A 21,073-nucleotide genomic window follows, 5' to 3' on the forward strand; every position below is an offset into this window, starting at 1 on the left:
CAGGAGCAGGTTGTCCCCATATGTCGAAAAATGAGTCAGTGGGGAATGGAGATTACTGGATGGCTGAATGGAGAGATCTGGGTGGAACTTGAGAAGAAAAGGAGAGTTTGTGAGATTTGGGAGAAGAGAAAGGCAACTCAAGAAGACTACAAATGAATATGAGGTTATTATGTAGGGAGAAAATGAAAAGACCCAAAGCCCGATTAGAACTTAGTGCCATAAAAGGCAACAAAAAATGTATTTTCAAATATATTAGCAGTAGAAGAAAGGGTCAGGGAGAATCTCTGTCATTTACTGGATACAGGGGGAAATAGAAGCTCTCCAGGGAAGGGGTGGAGTCACCATCCCAGGAGGTATTTGAAAGACATGATGCTTAGGGACGTGGTTTATAGTGGTGAACTTGGGAGTGACGGGTTAGTGGTTGAACTTGATGATTTTAAAGCTGTTTTCAAATCCAAATGATTCTATAATTCTATTTCATGTTTAAGACATATAAGCATTAGCTAATCAGTTGTCAACAAACTGCTTGCAAGTTGGTGATGGCAGAAAGAGAACTGAGGTCATATCCCTTCCCCAGGGCCATAAAGACATTCAGTACCTAATACAAAGTAGGTTCTGGCTTTCTTGGTGTAGCCTCTTGCACGCAGAGAGGCTATTTTCAGTTGTGCAAAGACTGCAATAACACTGGATCGAGCCAGGGAGTATAAAATCACAGGAAAGCTGGAGACATTTTCTCTTCTACACTCTCCCAACATTCAGTAATCAATAGCACTGTGGAGGCTTGCTGAGCCATAGTTTGCATCCAAAGCATCATATTTTATAGCTTATGATGGATCCATCCTCTGTAAATGTCTAATATTTTTTAAACTTATGTAAACCGTTTCCATTTTCTGTTACAGTGAGCTCTACAAGGTAATTATATGCTGCATGGAAGCTATTTGATTTTTCTGTCTGTAAATGTTCTGCTTGTATTCCACAATATCCATTTTCCTTACTGTGATGTGACTTCCATCCCATCCCTCTGCAGAGGGTAAGAAGTTTTGGAAAGTGTGGCTCAGAGTACCTGGTCAAGCATAGGCACACGATGACTATCCTTTTTCTGCTTCTCCTGTGCCAAATTGTGCGTGACTGGAGTGATTGGCCTCTTTATATGACATTCCTTGGCTATAGGAAAGCACAGGACTATCCTTCTCATTTTAAGTTCAACCCAACCGTTTCTTGGCCTGCTTTCTTTTGGCAGAAAAAGGTGTCAGTGGCACTTTTGCTGACTTCCTGGAAAAAGACTGAAGAGAAGTTATATTCAGTGAAGTGTCTGACCTTCCCCACACCCTCTGTGTTGCTAACGTACTGTCCCATTTTCAGTCTAGGAATTGAAAAGCATTTAATTCTTTATATTAATAAAGAATTAAATTATATTTAATTCACCAGCCAGTTATTTAATTTAGTTTTAGTTAAACGTCCTAAACACACTTACTCCTGCTAATTTAAACAGAGAAACTTAGTCACATGTAAAATATTTTTTAATGCACAACCAATTGTATTTTAAATGGTGGATAGCAGTAGTATATAAGTTACTTATATAGTATATAAGGTGAGAATTAGTATCTATTGAGATCTGAGGGGTTAATACCAAGCTGAGGGGGAGGGCTATGTGTTTGGTATTGTGTTTGAATGCTGGACTGGTTTCTTAGCTTTCACAAGAGAAAGGAGCAGGGAGGCGGCTGCATTTTCTCTTAAACCCACTGTGACTGTGGTGCTTCTTGCAGAGCTGGTGCACATCTTTGTGCAGTAATGGGTCCCTCTGGCAGGAGAGGGACACTACAAGTGCAGCAGCATCAGCTTTGCAGTATGACATCTTCCCAGGTCTGCCAGCATTGCTCAGAGATGCAGAAATGCTCAAAAGCCCTAAATGCAAATTTTCAAGGTCTTTCTGTGTTGTTCACATTTTAGGTGGAATTCCCTTTTGTCTGAGGATGACACTTTTCCTGATTCCTTTTGATTGTTTATTGGAGACCTTCCCGCATGTCTTCCCACAGCAGCGTTCCGCAGTAGCATGTCTGTGACGCTCAGCTCATGTTCTTCAGGATTAAAGATTTCCCTTTCTCTCCTCCTTACAGAAATAGGAGGGGAGGTGGCAGGTGCTTCATCTCTTTCCTGTGCTGGGCAGCTTGCCAGGAGTTGGTGGAGAGTGTGTCACCTTTTGCAAAGATATAACAGTGGAGGCAAAAATGTCAGGAGAGACCTTTCAAATGATTTTGGACCACCACTGGACTAACAGAAAAGGATCTCAGATAAATTCTATAGGAATAAAATGCTTGGTGAAAGCTCATGAAACCTTTAATAGAAAATAAGAAAAAAAAAATGTTATATTAGGAACATGCTTTCAAAAGCTGCATACCTCTAGCATTTTATATGTGATAGGTCAAAATGCTAACAGGAAGTTTAACACCTCCTAATAAATCCTGTGGCTTTTTAGAGTAATTCCTCTTGAACTCCTAACATTTCTGCAAGTCCTGGATGTAGAATACCTGTTTCATAGGACTATTCTGCTACAGCCTGGCTTGCTTTGTAGTGTTTTGGTTTTTTTTATGGTGCACTGATTATCCATGGTGCTATCCCCTGGCATCTTCCCCAGTAACTTTTTCCCCACCTCAGAGAGTAAATCCTGCTTTATGATGTCGATGATTCTCAGTTAGATAATTGATGATCTTATAGGATAGAGTTTGGCCTCAGGAGATACTGCTTTTTCAAGTTCAGCTGGGCGGAGCAGCTCGGGTGTTGGTGAGGAATGGCTCCACACCCACCAGAATTACCCTCAGAGGCCCAGGAATGTTGTCTGTGTTTGTGCAACTCCTTGTGCTCAAGACACACTACATGAGGCCACCCTAGCAGAAGCCTAGAAGATAAATGAAACAGCTCACTCCTGATTTGCCTTGGGGAAGCCAAGATGCTTCAGCAGCTTCTGTTTCCTCACTGAGGACTTGGGAAGTAATTAAGGATCCTTGAGTTCAGACCTCCTGCATTGCATGGGTAACACTGCAGTCATTGTGATGGAGATGATGAGAGCAGTGAGGGGTCTGTGTCAGGCATCTGGAGCTGCCAGGTACTGGTCACCTGTGGTGAGCATGGGGAGTCAGGGTGAGTTAGGATTGTCCAGGATCCCCAGTTTTGGGGTTGTGACTCTCTACACTGGGAGGTGGAGTCAATCGATGAACCAGTTGTCCTCCTTCTGACCCCCAAAATGGAGCTGTGCAGCTCAGTGTGTGGAGTGGTGGGGTGTGTGGGCACTGTTCCTCTGCTCTCCAGCATCTCTGGAAAAGCAAAGTCATGTTGTAGTCATGTGCTGGGAAGTAAAGACTCTTGTTTTACTTTTTTGGCATAAAGCATTGAAATAGGTTGTTTATACAGGTACGGTGCTGGATAATCTCTGGTTTCTGCTAGTGGAAATAAAGCAGGCCAACATTGTTTTAGCTTTTGTGACCCACCACTGACTAATTCTTGCTGCTGTTTCCCTCTTTGCAGGACAGAAAGGGGCTGGGATTTTTCTAGTGCCAAACCATGCAATTCAGGCAGACTTTCTGTCTGTCACAGCAGCAGTCCTTCTCTTGTGCCCAAACAGTGTTTGACAAGACCAAACAATTTATATATTGAAGTTTTAATGAAGTGGCCTCTTTGAAGAAAACTGTTTAGAGTCTTTCCAGCGATTGAATCTCTGCAGATAGTGGCCAGGCGCTCCTGGAGTCTGCCAGCCCTTGATTTCCAGCACAACGTTTGGGGGAAGCTGTTGCAGAGCTGTTCAAGTGCCCAGGAGGCTGTTTGCTACCTTGAAGCATTCAGAACTTCACCAGTTATGGTATTTTATCTCTTCAATGCAGTAATACAGCAGAGCTAAGAAAAGACTGCATAACTGAGTGTCAGGTGAAGCTTTTTTTCCTTCATTTCTTCTGGATACAAATTAAGCAGTGTAAATTTGTCTTCTCAAGTGATAAAGGACTTGTGATATTTTAAATTCACAGCTTGAAGAATTTTAACAGAAAGCAAATACTTCAGCAGCATGATCTCTGAAAGAGAAATTCTTCACATTGACTTTCCTCATTTTGTTCTTTTTTGCACTTTGTTATAGTGATCATTTACAGGTTTGAATCTGCTTCTATGGGAGCAGGAAAGAGTATTGAAAACCACCTTCTGCTTCTTTTTCTGGTTCATTTAAGTACTGTTTCTTCAGTCAATTAAAGTATATGATGTTTTTTGTAGTCAGCCATGCTCCCGAGGCCTCAATTCAATCACTTTCCTTGCATGGCTGTGAGGAAGGCAGGGAAAAATAGCAGAGCAGGGCTGTGATGCTGGGTATATAGTACAGTTGTGCTGAGCATGAGGTCTACAGATTTGGCTTACACTTGGCAGGAGCTAATCCTGCTCCTGACATATTTGCCATGCAGAGCTGTGGCCTCTGACCCTTTCCAGGACTCTCTTGTTCAAGTGCAGCTTGATCTGTGGTCTCTGCCCTGGCTCTCCCTGCTCAGGGGCTAAGGAGAGAGGCTGTAAGGTTGCACTGCAGTTAGCCTCGCTTCGTACGACGCACCTTCCCCGGCAGCAGTTCTGCTCCATCAGCAAAGCCCTCCCATTCTGCAAGCTGTCAAGTGGCAACTTGATGTTGGCATCTCTTTTGCAACACAGAAACTCCAGGGTCACTCAGATCCTGGATCTATACGTTTTAGTAAAACAAATAAGCCAAAAGGAATAATGCAGTTCTTCCTGTATAGTCTTTATTGTCCCAACTTGAATAAGAGCAAAACACCGGATTTACTGAATAATGTTCAAAAGCATCATTCCTAAAGGGTTTGAAAGTCAAAACTGCCTTATACATGTGAAATATATTTTGCTTTTACTATTTTTTCTGCAAGTTTTATCATTTATAACAAAGTAATTAATTAAACAAAATAACATTTTAATTATTGACTTGATGTGTTTATTTCTAGTACCTACATTCCAGGCCTCAGAACTGCAGTGCTCATCCTCTCACCCTGTGCTTTTATTCACAAGATGAAAATTAGAAAGCAAGCTGTCTCTGTAGCTTTTTGTTTTGGTTCTTATTTCTTCAACTCTTGGTTGGTTTCAGCTTGGAATGAATTATTCAGCGAACCAAAAATACTTAAATAAACTGTCAAGAAAGATACATTATCTGTATTTGCAGAAGAGAGTAGTGCTGTCAGAATCAGTTTTAGTACTTTGTATTCTGGGTGCTTAACCACTATCTTCCATTTAACTTATTACTAATAAATCACTTTAGGTACTTGAATTGTTTTGAAACTTTAACAAGAAGCATGTATTATTTCAATTATCCAGTGTAAGTAAAACAGTATTAATTTTATATTGTTTTTATTTTGAGTTTAAATAGGCTTATTGGAGACAGATTAATTTAAATGCAATAGCATAATTTAAAAATACAGTGTTTTCTTAATTGGCCCTTACTCACCTGTAGTTGGACAAGAGGCACCCTGGAGAGCCAAGTTCCATCTAGTTCTTAGGTCACAGACAGCTGGAGCTTGTGCAGAGGCTAGAGCACCCTAACATTCATGGAATCACAGAATCCTTTAGATTGGAAAACATCTCTAAATGTCATCAAGTCCAACTGTTTACCCAGCACTACCAAGTCCACCACTAAACCATGTTTTTGAGTGCTGTATGTACAAGTCTTTCAAACACCACTGCTTCCCTGGCCATCCTCTTCCAATGCTTGACAGCTCTTTCATTGAGGAAATTTGTATTAATATCTAATTTTCACCTCCTCTGGGGCAACTCGAGGCCACTTCCTGTCATCTTTTCATTTGTTACCTGGGACAAGGGACAATCCCCAACTTCACTACAACCTGCTTCTAAATATGGTCCTCCCTGAGGCTCCTTTTCTTCAGGCTAAACACCCCCAGCTCCTCACAGCACTTGTGCCCCAGAGCCTTCCCCAGCTCCGCTGCCCTTCTCTGGACACGCTCCAGCCCCTCAATGTCTTTCTTGCACTGAGGGGCCCAGAACTGAGCACAGCATTTGAGGTGTGGCCTCAGCAGTGCCGAGTCCAGGGGGACGGTCACTGCCCTGCTCCTGCTGGCCACACCACTGCTGATCCAGGCCAGGATGCCATCGGCCTTCTTGGCCACCTGGGCACTGCTGGATCATGTTCAGCTGCTGTTAACTAGTACTATCAGGTTCTTTCCTGCTAGACAGATTTCCAGTGACTTCCCAGTTCAATTTCTAGTGATTTCTTTTTTTTTTTTAATTCGTTAGTGTTTTTTATTTAGATCTCTCTTCATTGTAGCCTTTCCTATCCTTTATGAGGCTTCAAAATTGTTCTGTTTCTGTGAACGTATATCAACTCCTGCTCACTTTTTATTATGATACATAAAAACTGCTCTTAAAGTGTATGTATTGTACAAAGCAATCTGCATGGTAGTGCTCATTCAAGGTACCATTTTAGCCTTTCTTCTTCATTTCCATTCATGGAAAAGAGAGGTTCTGAATCTTGCAGTCTACAGTTTAGATGAAGCCACATCTTCTTTCAGTTTTTGTTCTTTTCCTTTCATATTGTGTGTCGTTCTTTCTTCTGCAATAATTTGCTGGGAATCCCAGATGTTCATCAGGAATGGTTGTGTTGTCAGAGTCCCTGCAAAACAGCCGAGCTGGGAAAACAATAGTCGAATAAATTTAATGGATTGAGCAAACATTTAATAAGGACCAGGGGAGCAGAGGAGTGAGGCTGCAAGGAACATCTGAAGTAGTGCATTTCCCCTCTGTCTCTCTTCTCCATCACTTTGCTTGGCATGAAAGAGCTGAAGCCAGCTGCCTTCTAACATTTGAACACAGCAAATTATAGCAGATGATTCTCATCCCAGACAAGTCTGTGTATGCTCTCCTGCCAGCATAGAAGTGCCACAAACACACGGCAGTAGGGCTAGAAGAGCAATCCTGTGACACAGAAACAGCTTGGTAGCTTGTCACATAGATCATAGACCCCACTGTGAAATCCAGAGAGCTCCTGTTCACTGCTACAGAAATTCCTGACCTCATCTGAAGCTGTGATTACCTTGAACTGATGCAGACCACTTCTATTTTAGTATTTAGTATTATTTAGTATTATTATTATTATTATTATTATTTAGTATTATTTTGGAAACCATTCCTTGCAATTCTTTTATTCTTGTGTAGGAAAGAAGGTAACTGAAAAGTTAAGCTTAGTCTAGTGGGAATTTATCTTCCAGTTTTTTCCATGTAAAAGTAAATGCCTTCTTTTCTAAGGTGAATGGAGGTTGAGTTCCTTTCCAAGACAGCCTCTCTTGTCCAGCTACAGAAAAAGCCTTGAGGTGACAGAGATACCTTGGATTTAGATGACTGTACTTGGATGAGCCCCACCTTGGGTAACATTTGTTTTCTACTTCCTAGAGGAAGAGAGGAAAGAAAATTACCTGTGTGGGTTCAAACTGGTAAGTATCTTGGACTCAAAGCAGGAAGAGGGCAGGAGTGATCCCCTCTGGGAGACTTCTGGGCCAGGGAAAGTTGTGTGACATAAAGAAGCCAGTTCAATCTTTCTGTTCAGAAAGCATCAGCAACCAAGTAAGTGTCAGCTTTGCTTTCTTTTTCTGGAATTTGTTACTTAGAAATCCTGGATCTTTGTAAAAGGCCTGCATTCCTCTCTATCAATGTTAATTTCATTGTGGCTTTTCTTGTTGAGAAACTGTATTGATGATCTTTACGAACATATGAGCAAAGAATGTCCAAAATATCTGTTTCAAATCTTGTTTAATGGCAGAACTGCCAGCTTTGCTCTGAAAGCTCCAGCCTTTCCACCTCTGTCATAGGTCCCAGCTGTCACGCCTGCTGCCGAGGTCTCTGCTGGGGTCTGTGCCAGACCTGAGCCGTGCTGGGGGCTGGCAGCCTCTGCTCTGACCTGCAGCCAATCTCTGCCTCCAGACTCGAGCCCAGGGACACCAAGAATGAGGAGAGCCGAGCTTAAGGGCAGGCAGTGAATTTTCTTTGGCCTGAAGGAAACTTTTGGAGATATTTTTTTTTTTTACAGGCAACATACCATTTGCACATTCCAGTCCCCAGATGATGCCATATAGTTGCAGTGAGTGAAACCACAGAAGTGGCCAGAGTTAGGAGAAGCCTGTCAAAGGCAAAACAGTATCAAATTGTGGTACTTTGCCAAAATGTGTTATGCCCAGATTGTATCTAAGTCAATATAAAAGATAAAAGGGGGGGTCAGGGACAAGGTCAGGCATCAGGCTGGAGGTTCACTTTAGCTAAGAGGCAGAAATTACAGCCTGCCAATAAGCAGAAAGGATTTGCCAGACAATTCAAAAGCTTTATGAACAACCATGGCTTGGTCTCAGAGGAATGTGTGTTACAACTGTTTATTTTTATATTCATGAGATGAGAGATTCTTCAGTCTTGGTGAGTAACTGGAGTGAATAGTGTGTCTTGGGTTTCCCTTCTTGCTTACATATAAAGAGCTAAACAGTCCAGTAAACAGTATATTGTCAGATATGAGAAAGTTGGCACTGATGCAAGGCACTTTCCAGTCCTCTAATAAACTAGTCATAGGGCTCTCACAGCCTCAGACATGGAATGGCTGAGCTACTCTTGTAGGTATCTTTTGCATTTGGGATCAAAGAAGTGACCTGCATTTGTATGAACAGCTCCTAGTGGAAGGAGTGATCTCACTGTGGCCTCACAGTGGCCTCACTGACATGATGTGAATTAAGGCTGTTTGGAGGGAACAACACAAGAAACGGAAGGATTGTGTTGGTGCCATTGACATCCATTACCTATGCTCCAAAAAAATTGGTGACAGTAGCACAGTGAATCAGGGGGCATGGTCCATTGTTCAGTTATATATTAGCATATAAGAGGGGAAGACAGATTGCAAAGAGGACAGATGGTAAAATAATTTTAGATAATCAGGGAATGATGAAACCTACTTGAGGTGTAAGGGTTGTTTTTTAAAGATCATACACACCTTTTTATTGAGTGTCGGTTGTAGCCCACCTCCTTCTATGGCTTCCCTTAAGTTGTTATGGAGTTGTGCTGAACATCCACTGTTTCTGAGAAGTCAGAGGTGTAAATATCCCAGAGCAGGGCTGGTCCTTGTCCCAGGAGGTGTAGCACAGTGACTGTCCTGGGCCTTCCTTCCACCAGCCAGTCCCAGGTGACTGCTGTGCTCTGACATTCCCTTGTGACAAGTGCCAGGTCTCCTTCATGGTCAGAGTGGTATCCATCTGGTTGGGAGATTTTAAAATTACATGTCAGACATAGGGAAGGCTTCATCAGTCTTTCTCCACAGTCGATGGAAAGAGCTATCCACCTCTGTAAGAGGGTCCATCCAGTCCTAGCATCAGTATCTCTGGTGGGTGGTGTGAAACATCCATCCACTGTGTATCCTCTGGTGACAGCAAAGGAAGCTTCGGCTTGATTTCACAGGACTGAGGTTTAGCCTTCATTCTCTTTGAGATGACAAGAATAAAGCTGGGTTCTGGCAAGGGCATAAGAGTATGGTTGTGTGGGTGGTGTAGAGCAGTAATTTAGACACTGCCTTGCATGGAAAGAAAATAAAGAACAGTCATATTTAAAACTTGCTGACTTCAGAGACAGAGATACAGGTTTCCTCTGCATTTCACCAAGTGCAAAGTGAATCAGTTTTAAATATATTCAGTTTTATTTATTTTTCTTTTAATAAGAATTTCATTGTTTAAGGAATTAAATGTTTAAATGCTTTTATTTTTAACTTAGTCTTTTAACAGGAATAGGTAGAGATATTATCATTAAGTTTTATTTGCTTCAAGGTTTTTTTGATCCCATTTTCAAACAGGAAATACGCCTAAGTTCCTTACCACTTTGTACTAAAATTTAATACTACTTTAATGGTTAGCTGCGATCAAGAAGAAATTGCACCTACTGTGCAAGAATTGTTATTCTGGAGCAAAAGACCAGGATACTTAACACCTTTTGACAAAGCTGTTTTAGAAACAGGGTAGTAAAAGCTGACTCTCTTATTGGAGTCTGAAATTGTACAGCTGCATGTAAAAATGTGTGTTAGAATTGTGTCATTGCCTCAGGCAGAGGCATCCCCCTGCTTGGTGACCGATGAATGTCATCTCTGCCTGCCACATCCTGTCCTTCAGCCCCATAAATGCACTGTCAAACACAGTGAATTTTCAAAAGTATTGTGATTGTACAAAAAGAATAAATGTTTGAAATATTTGAATTATATTATAGTGGGAATAACTGTGTGTTATAACTGAGACTCTGCCAGTGTCTCCTCTCCAAGAGTGTTCTGCTTTACATTCCCGAACACATGCCAGACTTCAACCACAATACATTTTTCTTTTATCCTCAACATAACCATGCTATTTAAATATATACTTTTTTTTTTATTATTTTTTTTTTAATGGCCTGGTTTTTGCCATAGTTTGTGACACTCCATGCAAATTACCCCTAATTTATTTAGGCAGTAGCCTGTTACTGAGGTGAGGCCTTTGTATCTTCTCTTTTATCAAAAGAAATCAAAATCCAAGTCCATATTAATCTCCTATGTTCTTTCTCTTTCCTCATTAAAAACTTAAAGAGGCTTGAGTTCCTGATATGAATTCCCCTTTCTCTTCTTAAACTGATAATTCTGGGGGAGCAGTGGTTCTGTAATAGTTTGCTGTGAAGTCTTGTGCAGATGGTACATAGAGATAGCCTGGGGGGTGTTTGAAGGTAGTGAATACCAGGTCAGCAGAGTGGAAGAGGAGTACGGCTGCTTGTAAAAGGGGTTGTCTGGATGGTTGCATTCAAAGAGTTATTGTCAGTGGCTCAGTATCCAAGAGGAGACTGTGGGATTTAGTGCACTCACAGAAAGTTTGCCATCGACACCGATCTGTGTGATACTGTTGAAGCACTGGAGATTTATTTTCTTGCAGTTTTATATAATGACCTAACTACAACTGCCCTTTAAAAATAAATACCATGTTTGGTGTCAAGAGTAGATGTACATTTTAGGTTGAGATAATGTCAGTGTCTGATCTGTGGTGTATTGTTGCTTTGAAACAGAATGAATTGCAACAGATAAGACTAGTTTTATGCCATCAAAGTAACTATGCTGATAAATTTATCCGCAAGGTTTTGTTGTGAACTAAGCAAATTGCACTTGAAGGTCACGAAATTTAGGAGGTCCAAGTTAGATTTCTGCTTGGAACTTGAAAGTAGATGAAGCAGTGCAAGCAAGCAAAATCATTCCTCTGTTGTACTTTGTCATGCCATTGATCTTAGTTTAGTTGGTAATTGCTTTTAATGCACTGAAGATTCCCTCATATTTTTTCCTTCAGTCTTATATAGTGTTCAGTATTACATTGTTCATCACCCAAAATTTCAGTGATGTTCTTGTGGGGGCATTGTAGTGGAGCATCTTATTGAACTAGTATATCATTTCATCATAGATAATATTTTTAGAAGTTGAAGCTCTCATGTGAAATAAGATAATTTCGTTCTCTCTAATCACAATCACAAAACACTTAGCAATTTTAAAAATGTCTTTAAACCAATAGATGTTATGGCTTTGATTTCAGAACAAGCTTTTACAATGTTAAAGGGACAATGCAAGTTTAAAATTTTTGTTACAGTAAAATAGTTTACCTTTGGGTTGACATTTCAATCCTGTAGGAATGTGCTTTGTAGTTTTGTTACATTCTGCAAATGTTCTGAGGGTGAAAGGATCAATGAGAAGGATCAGTCCCTTTTCAGAGTCCCCTGATCAGTCTGGCCTCTGGTTCCTGCACAAGAGAACAATGTTGCAGTGCTCATGTTCCTGATACAACAGAAGAAAGGTTAATAGGGTGCAAAATTTCTTGGTAAGAAAAAATAAAAGCTGTTTTGCTGAAGTGTGTGAAACAAGCTGACATGAAAATGTACCCAGGTTTTATCAGCCCTTCTCAACTTCAAATATACCTACAAATAGACCTTCTAGTTTTACTATAGTGAGTGAGTGCTCTTGGCCTCAGATTTGTATACTACATGACATGTCTGGAGGAGTTATAAGCTCTTGAAATGGGATTGGTTTGCTGTTTGTTCTGTGTGTGTGTGTTGAGGGGTGTAGGTAATTGCACATTGACCTTTTGATATAGCAGCCCTAACAATTGCTGCTATAATAATCATCCTCCTTTCAATTCCATGGGAGAATGAAAACTGCAGTTCTACAGATTGCTTCTAATTTTATGTATGAGCTTGTTCAGAGCCATCTATCATTGAAGAACATGCTGTCTCCTCCTTGTGGCTTTTAAAAAGTCTGTAGCATGCCGACTGTATTTGATGACATATGCTGCTGGATGCAAGCAGATCAAGCCGTGTGTATCCTGGCATCAGCCAGATTGATGCTCACTCATCGTGCCCTCTGCCCACAATGAGAGGTGGTGGTGAGCACTGCTGCTTTTCCAAGTGATGGTGAGTAATGGCCCTGCCCTCAGTGCTGGCCAGGTATGGAGTGGGGCTTCCTTCTGTAATAATTGTTCCCTGCAACCTTCTTTAAAGCACTGTGGTGACTGGTGATTAATGAGCTTCTACTGATATGATGTGGCTTGATGTTGCTCAAAGGTATGGTATTACCTTTAGGGGCTTAGATGTCTTTGAGAACAGTTCTTGACTTGACAAAGATCTGCTTTGGTTTGATTTTGGTTGGGTTGAGGTTTTTCACTTGTTTGTGTTTTGAGTTTGAGTGTGTTCTGGTTGTCTGTGGTGACAAGAGAAGTCGGTGTCCTGTGACGCTAATTCAAGAAGTACCTTTTATCCACATAGCAGGTTTAGTGTTCTGGAACTGTGCCTAAATTAATGAGCTGGTTTCTGTTGGTGGTGTATAATCTCAGTCAGACAAATCCAGAGCTTCTGGAAAAGCCCATATCCAAGTAATAGTCCCATGGCTTTTCTGTAAATGTTAATGGTGTTAAACCAGCAGAATCACTTCAGAAAGGATCAAAGTGCCAGGGGCCAGCAGTGGGGGTCTGTGGAGCTAAAGGATGGCTTGGCACTGTCACTACGCTGTTTGGAAACTAGAAGGCAGAATTGTTAACATGGTGGGATCAGGGAACAGAAAGTCATGGGCAGATTTTGAGGGGGATCAAACACAAGGTGACAGAGTCAACCATAGGAGAGAACTTCCAGCAGAAGTTAGTGATAGGATAGAGAAAGTAATGAATATTTTATAAGACAGAAAATAACAGGAGAGGTCCTACATCATGCTCAAGGCATAGTGATGCTGAGATTGCCATGTGCCTCACTTCAGAGGCCTCAGCATGAAGGAGAACAGGTATTGAGTTATCTTTGTTCTCCTAGAATTGACTCCAGTGGATCCAGGAGATAGTGTGTTCTGGGGGTATCATGGAGAAAGTTTGTATTGTGTCCCATGCATATTGCCAGTTTAAATACAAGCAAAAGCAGTTAATCAATTTTTGCAGATTATTGTTTTGAATTTCAGGCTTTTTTTATTTTCTTGGATTCTCAAAGTCTTCATCTTTCTCTATATCAACCGTAGGACTCCTGAATTAAGAAGTGCAAAAGTGCTCTTTGTTTCCATGGTATATAGTGAGTGTGTTTGTAAAAAATAAATAGGTACTACTAAGAGGAATCCAAGGGAATAGCTCTTTCCACACCTTAAAAAAGCTAAAGCAAATTCATACCAAAAAAAAAAAAAAAAAAAAAAAAAAGAGGCTGAAAGGAATGTGGAGGACTCAAGAGGAACTAAGTGAAATTCAGCTTCAATTGTATTAATGGTAAAACTTCTAAGATAACCATGGAGCCAGTGTTGCAGCTTTGGATTAATTTCCATTACTGCCATTAGAAATACTGCCTGTTGCTCTGATGTAAAATGAATGCTGTGGCACTTTCCCATCATTGTACAATACCGTAAGGGTCACTGGAAAGAAAACCCGCACTAAATCCAGGTATTTGCTTCGTTTACAAAGTGTTGTTTTATTACTGATTTATCATGGAGTAGAAAGTGTGGGGAGGTTTCCCAGCTGTTTCCAGACACCTCCTATAGGGACTCTCCCATTCCTGACAGCTGAGGCCACATCCCCCTGTCTGGCATAACAGTTGTACTGCCAGACAAGAAAGATAGCCACATAAAACTCAATGTCTTTAGTGTGTGGCCTTAATTCCCCATCTGTCTAGCATCCTGCAGTTATTAGAGATGGGTAATTTTCCTGTTGGGTAGAAAACATTCCCTGGAGCTGTGGATCATAGGGGATTAGGGGTGCCATTATGGAGCCGCTGGTTGGAGAGGGTCTTAACATCTTGGATAGGCCCTTTGGTTTGTTATCAGAAGTGCATGGGTTTTTGGAGTGACTTTTCTGATACAACTTGTCTTAATTTATATTGTTCTCAGTTAAATTTATATTGTTCTCAGACAGACAGTTCTTTGACTGTCTGTCAAAGTTTTTCTAGCAGCTGTTTATCATTGTGGAAGTGTATCTCCAGTGGAGAAGAGCAGATGGGCACCTCACTTCAGACTCTCTGGGGAATTAGCTTTGTGAGTCTGTCTTATAAGCAAGTTGGCTTTAGAATTTGCCTTTGTTTTGAAAGCAGAGTTATGCATTTGGCTGGAGCACTACCCTGCCTAGGAGTGGTGACGTTAGCATGAGCCCAGTGAGTGTGTAGAATCTGAGCTTCAAATACATTTTCCTCTTGATTGTTGGGTCAATTAAGTTACTAACTATATTTTAATGTAAATTCTGATGCTGTGTCCCTTATGTCTAATACTTCATATATCCATGTATCTAGATAAGTTTGTATGCATTGGTGGAAAATTACCTCATAATTTTGCACAGGTATAGTAAAGTAAAATTGACCTGAAAAATTGACTTGAGTGGAACAGAAAACTGCCAGTAAAAGTTATTAATGGTCTATTGGTAGAGGAAAAGCTAATGCCTCTTCTTCATATTTATAGGATCCTTCCTGTTTACAGGATTCAGGCAAAACACTGAAGGTGCTTAAGCAATATCATATGTTGAAGAAGAAAGTACATAAGAGGCTTTCCAGACTGGTAGCTCCATCCTTGTGATCTGGTACCCGTGCTTGCATGGCAGAGTGGCTGCAGTTGTGCATGTAGCAGAAAAGCTGGACATCGACCAGGGCACGGAGGTGATGTGCTCACACCTGAAGTGGGAAGTGGGAAATTAAATAGCACAGGACTGTGATACCAGAAACAAGGCATTTCATCACTAGTGCTGTTTGAAGGAATTTATGGGGATGCACTTGTGCAGAGCGATCTGGACAGCTGGAGCTGTTCTGTGTTATCTCAGAGAGGGCTACTCCCTGTTTCTCCACCTGAAACACCACCCACTTCTCTAACAGCATCTTCCCAGATCCACACTTCCTGCACAAGAACCCACCTTCCCCACCACCCCAAGGTAGCATCAGGCAGCAGCAATCCACTCATGCCTTTTCTCTCCTTAGGTATGCTGCCCACCCTGTGGGCAACCAAAGATTATTCCCTCTCTCTCTCACCCCCAGAAATAGTAAACTCTTCCCATCTTCTCCCTCAGAGCCAGGCAGGAAAGCCCTGAGGCCTGTGAGCCGGCGTGGGAGGAGGCATTTGGCTGCTCAGCCAGCCATTCTTTGTGCTGCCCAGAGAAAAGGCAGCCAGCTGAATGTGGGCACTGGGTTTGACACTCCAGCTGCCAATTGGGCCATGCTGCTGCAGCACATTCCAGCCATGAGCAGTGTAAGATGATACACCAGGAGTACAGATGTGGTTTGATGGCTGGCGCTTGCTTCCCAGCATTCCTGATCTGTGCAGCATGCACATCACACTTTCTCTCTTTTCATTTGATTGAAAAATCATGAATACTCTGCTTTTCTGCTGTGTAGGGACTTGGGTCAAGGCAGAAGAACAGAGGTTATGGTACTACTTCCACACAGTATTGCAAACCTGTAAAGGCATCTGCTGTTCTGCTTGTGTAGATTGCTTGTGTGCATGAAAACATGTATGCAGTTCGTAGAGCTGTTGTGCTCTTAAAATGCTGTGTATTTTCACACTGTAGGAGGGCAGCTGACAGCATACTAGAGAAACAGAATTGCAGTCACAGAATAGCTGAGGTCAGAAGGCATCTCTGGAAATCATTGAGGCCACTCAAAGCAAGGTCAGCTGCAGCAGGTGGCCTAGGACTGTGACCAGTTGCATTTTGAATATATGTGAAGATGAAACTCCACTTTCTGTGGGCAGCCCTTTATAGAATTTGACCATTCTTGAGACTAAAGGTTTTTTTAATGATGTCTAAATGAAGTTCCATACATTTCAGTTTGTGCCCATTACCTCTTTTTCTTTGATTGTGCACCAGTAAGAAGATTCTAGCTCCACCTCCTTTACACCGCCATCAGGTATTTACACTTACTGATAAGATCCCCCAGAGCCTTCTCTGGTCTAGGCTGAGCAGAACCAGCTCTTACAGTCTCTCATTGTATGTCAGGTGCTTCAAGACCTTAACCATCTTTGTGTACCTTTCCTGGACTCTTTCAGTGTGTCCATGTCTCCCTTAAACTAAGGAGCCCAGACCTGGACACGGCACTCCAGGTGTGTCTCTGCAGTGCTGTGCAGGGGGGCAGGGCCGCCTGCTGCAGTGCTCTGCCTGATGGAGCCCAGGAGGCTGTTGGCTTTTGTCACAGGGACACATTGCTGGCTTATGTTGAACTAGCTGCTCACCAGGACCCCCAGGTCCTTCTCTGAAGACCTGCTTTTGAACTTTATGGGGTCCTTGTCAGCCAATTTCTCCATTTTCTTGAGGTCCCTCTGGTGGCAGCATATCCATCTGATGTTCCAGCCACTCCTCCCAATTTTGTGTCATCTGCAAACTTGCTGCGCTGTCTCCATCATCCAGGGGATTAATGAGGATACTAGGCAGTATTTAGTAGGTGCCAGTATGAACTGTAGGGTGCACCACTAGAGACTGGCTTTCAGGCCGGTCCGGATTTCATGTCACTGACCACAGCCCTGTGAGTTTGACAGGTTTCAGTCCAGCTCACTGTCCACTTACCTAGACTATGCATCTGTTTATAGCTAGAAAATGAAGTTGCTTCCTTGTCCTTTGTCAGCAGGTCTTAATTCCTGTTCAGCAGCAGACTTGCATTTTCCCTGGCTTTTTTGTTGTGGATATACTTGCAGAAGCTTTTGCTGTTGCCTATAATCAGATTAAACTCCAGATGTGCTTTAGTTTTTTACAACTCCATTCTTGCATGTACAAGCTGTTTCAGCACTTCTCCTACCCCTGCTTCCACCTCTTATACTCCTTATGTTTGAGCAGGACCTTAATCATCCATGGAGGCTGCCTGCCACTGCACTTGACCTCCTGCTTTTTAGGAACGGACTAATTTTGAACATGGAGGAGGTGATCCTTGAAAGTGAACCAGCTCTTGCCACCTCTTTGCTCCAGGATGATATCCCATGACATTGTTCCAAGCAGATTCCCTAACAGACCAAAGTTGGTTCTCCCGAAGTCCAGGACTGTGATCCTACTGTTTGCCACATTCTTCTCAGGAGCCTGACTTCTACCATTTCATGGTCCTGCAGCCAAGGCTGCCCCCCAGCCTTCACATTTCTGATCAGTCCCTGTTGATGAAGATCAGGTCCAGCAGAGCTGGATGTAACTAAATAATCCTCAGACACAGGGGTTTTAAAGCTTGTCTGTGAAATTAGTTACATTTTCTTGAGCCATTGGAATCTTTTACTTGTTACTTTCTATTTATGTTTAATGAATGAATATTCACATCACCATTCCCCACAAATCTTGGTCCAGAAGATACTGTGGCCTGCTGTTTTTTTAGGTGCCATTGCATGAACATTCCTTCTCTCATCCATTAAGTATTATCCTGCATTTCTGTGCAGTGGCACTTAAGGAAGCAGAGCCACAGCATAGTTATTCCTGGCCAAAATGTTTAACATTACTTGGAACAATGTGGAGTATGTGAGCACCATTCTTTCTGAAAAGCCTTTTTAAAGATAACCCAACATTAAAGACATAAGGAAAACCATGTCTTTGTTGCCTCACATTGCAGAGAGGTTAAGTTTGTTCTGTTGTCTTTCGTGTGTGCTTGTCACATTGATCTCTTCCTGGCCTGTTACCTGTGCCAGTGTGGACATCTCGTCCTGGAAGTGGGCTTTGGGAAGAGATAAAAGTACACAAATATCTCAAGTCTTGCTTCTGATCCTTCTTTTACCAGGTTTAGTGTGACTTTTTTTCTTGACCTTGAATTCTTGCCTAAGGACAAGCCGATGTTTGGCTCTTGGCTTTTTCAGAAAGAGCTGGTGCTGATATAATCAGTTCCTTACTGTCAGAATGTCACTTTTCAGTTGGCTAGTACAGCAATAGATTAAAAACTTAAGTGGGTGGAAAAACAGCTTTAATTAATTAAGATTGTTCATAATTATTTCTAATGTTACTGTTCTCTGAGGACATAGTCACCCATGAATATGCTGCATTAGTTTAAAAAAGACTAATTTCTCCAAAAGAGAAAGATAATTTTATATAAAAAGCTAACCACTAAGTCTGTGCAGATATTTCCGTTTACTTTTTTATTGTGAGTGGATGTTGTTAGCATAGTTCATAAATGATGAATTGCAGTGAATAACATAATTGAGCCTTTTTCTGCATTTGTCTCAACTGATAGACCAAAGCCAACTGAGTGGCTTTGGTGAAGCTGGGAACAATACTTGCCCTGGATTTGTTCAGGTAAGTAAATATGTTAAGAATGATGGTAAATATCATCATAAAATGGTAAATATGATAAGAAGCTGGACAACATGGAATATTGTGTTACTGAGTATTATCCCTTTCCCCTATAACATTTTTATGACTGTCCAAGCTTTTGATCACCATCTTTTTATATGATCAAATTCACTTGCTGTGTCTAGAGGCTAGAGAGATTAAAAGCTGATATCTCTTAGAAAATTAAGCTTCAACATTAATCTTTACTATCTCTTCCTAGATCAGTGGCACTCCCTCTGGTGAGTACTTGCCAGGAATGCTTTTCATGGGTATTTATAGCAGTATTTCTTTTAAAACTAAATCTTTTATGATAGACTTTGGCTTTTTGGCTCATTTTTATTCCATATCTCTACTTCAGTTGCACAAGACCTGTGACATGTGGTAATCCAGTGAATGAGAATAATTTTCAGTTTAATACAGGTTTACACAAGTTTTGAGGCTTTGTGCAAGTTTTGGAATATCATTCCAACAACTTTTCCCAGTATCATTATTGCAGTCTTCCAGATTTTTCATCATATATTCTGACAATTCTTGGCTTCATAACATATTGATCATTTAAATTATCTAGCTAAGGAAACAATCTTGATGAAAATGAAGATTAGGTACATGAGATATTGAAAATGCATCAGTAGGGACATTTCTTTAAGAAAAGTAGATAGATCAAAGGTCTCAAAATGGGAGGAGAGGGAACTGACTGACAGCTCATCTGTCTATGTGTACTCCCTTGGGTGAAGACCTTTGATCCAGAACACTGGGAGATTGAGATAGTGGTTTAAGTCAAACAAGGCTGACCAGTAAGAAATTTCACTTTGTTTTGCAAGTTGTGTGGTCATTTCACTGATATTCTTTCTGTTGTGTACATGATGCCTGATACGAATTTCCAGATGAGGACAATTTCCCAGCACTAACAGCTTGGAAAGCACATTTGTGCTTATCTTGAAAAAACAAATAGTCTTAGATGTTTCTTGCATCATACCTGAGGACCTCCCTCATATCCATTTTACTGACCAGGACTACGTCCCTCTCTCACCTGAAAGTAAACATATGCTTTCTTGATTTCCTGAGAGAATTTGAGCAAATGTGTAAGAGTCCATTACATAACTGCAAACTTAGCTTCTTTCAGAGTCCTAAGTTTTATTAAAATAATGACTTTCCAAACTTCCTATCATTTGTCATCACATTTCTATGTAGGTTCCAGCCCTGGGAAGTCACTCAGCCTGATACTGTCATCCCATTCATTTTGTTGTGTTTTTTTAAATTTTTGGCTGTTGACTTCAATTTGAGCAGATCTAGGCCAAAAGATTGTTTTGCCTGGTAATATGGTAAAAATACTACTCAATAACTTGAATGACTTAAGGGATGAAGAAGCCTCTTTGGTTTTTTCCTTCAGCTAATTCATGTTGATTTTCATCCTTTCTTCTCTTTATTTCATTATCCTCCCTTTTTCATTTGTGAACTTAGAATGCTTACAGTAAATATGGAGAGAAAAATCATTAAAGAGTCCCTCATTAGAAAGTCTGCTGAGGCTTAAGCTCTCTTAGAAATACCTGTGGTAACTTTCAAGAAGCTGGAATATTCGGCATGCTGTGATGTGCTGTGTGTTATGATAGCTACCCTGCTATCAGTACTGAGATAGCTAATTTAAAGATAGCTCCAATATGTTCCCTTGAGCTCTGGTGACTCCTGGAGTGTTGACTGTGAATAAGTACTCTGATTACACAGTGAAATGGGTATCCTATGTAATATATGGGCTATACCCAACAAGATAATGGAAAATGGAAAAGGAAGAATGCTTTTCTTTGTTTGCAGGTATTCAGTTTGACTGTTGGAAATGAAAAAGGTGAAGAAAATTATGTGAGGGAAGTGCAGGACACCATCATGATAAGAATTACTGTGTCTGTTTCTTCTTGTGAAAGGGCAGCATTAAAATTCAGACCATCCCAGCAGCAGGCTGTGCCTTTCAGTGCCTTTCAGGAGCGAGGAAATGCAGTTCAACAATGTTTGCATTTGTCAGCAGATCATGCGATTGGGAAGGGGGGAACCCACATTAAAGATGTCAGCATTTCTGCTCTGACTTTGGGCTCCAGAATAGCGTATTGTCTCATAATTATTTCCTTTACATTCAATCCAGTGAACTTTCCCCCACTTCTGCCATCCCACATCTGTTTTGTTGCACAGCTGTAACTAGTTTAGAGTCCTCATAATAAAAAGGAAACCTCTTTTCATTCAAAGCAATCTGTAATTTGGCAGGGAATAAAATGGCTACTTCAGCACTGGTGACAGAAAAATCTGCCTTT

General features: G+C 41.2%; 1 protein-coding gene across 4 annotated transcripts in view; it reads left to right on the top strand.

Moving 5' to 3' along the window:
- PDGFD (platelet derived growth factor D) overlaps positions 1 to 21,073 on the top strand; it is a 142,820-nt gene that overhangs the window by 29,636 nt on the left and 92,111 nt on the right. The gene's annotated exons all lie outside the window — the stretch shown is intronic.

Source organism: Parus major, chromosome 1 (genome assembly GCF_001522545.3).
Source record: "Parus major isolate Abel chromosome 1, Parus_major1.1, whole genome shotgun sequence".
NCBI classification, from domain to species: domain Eukaryota; kingdom Metazoa; phylum Chordata; class Aves; order Passeriformes; family Paridae; genus Parus; species Parus major.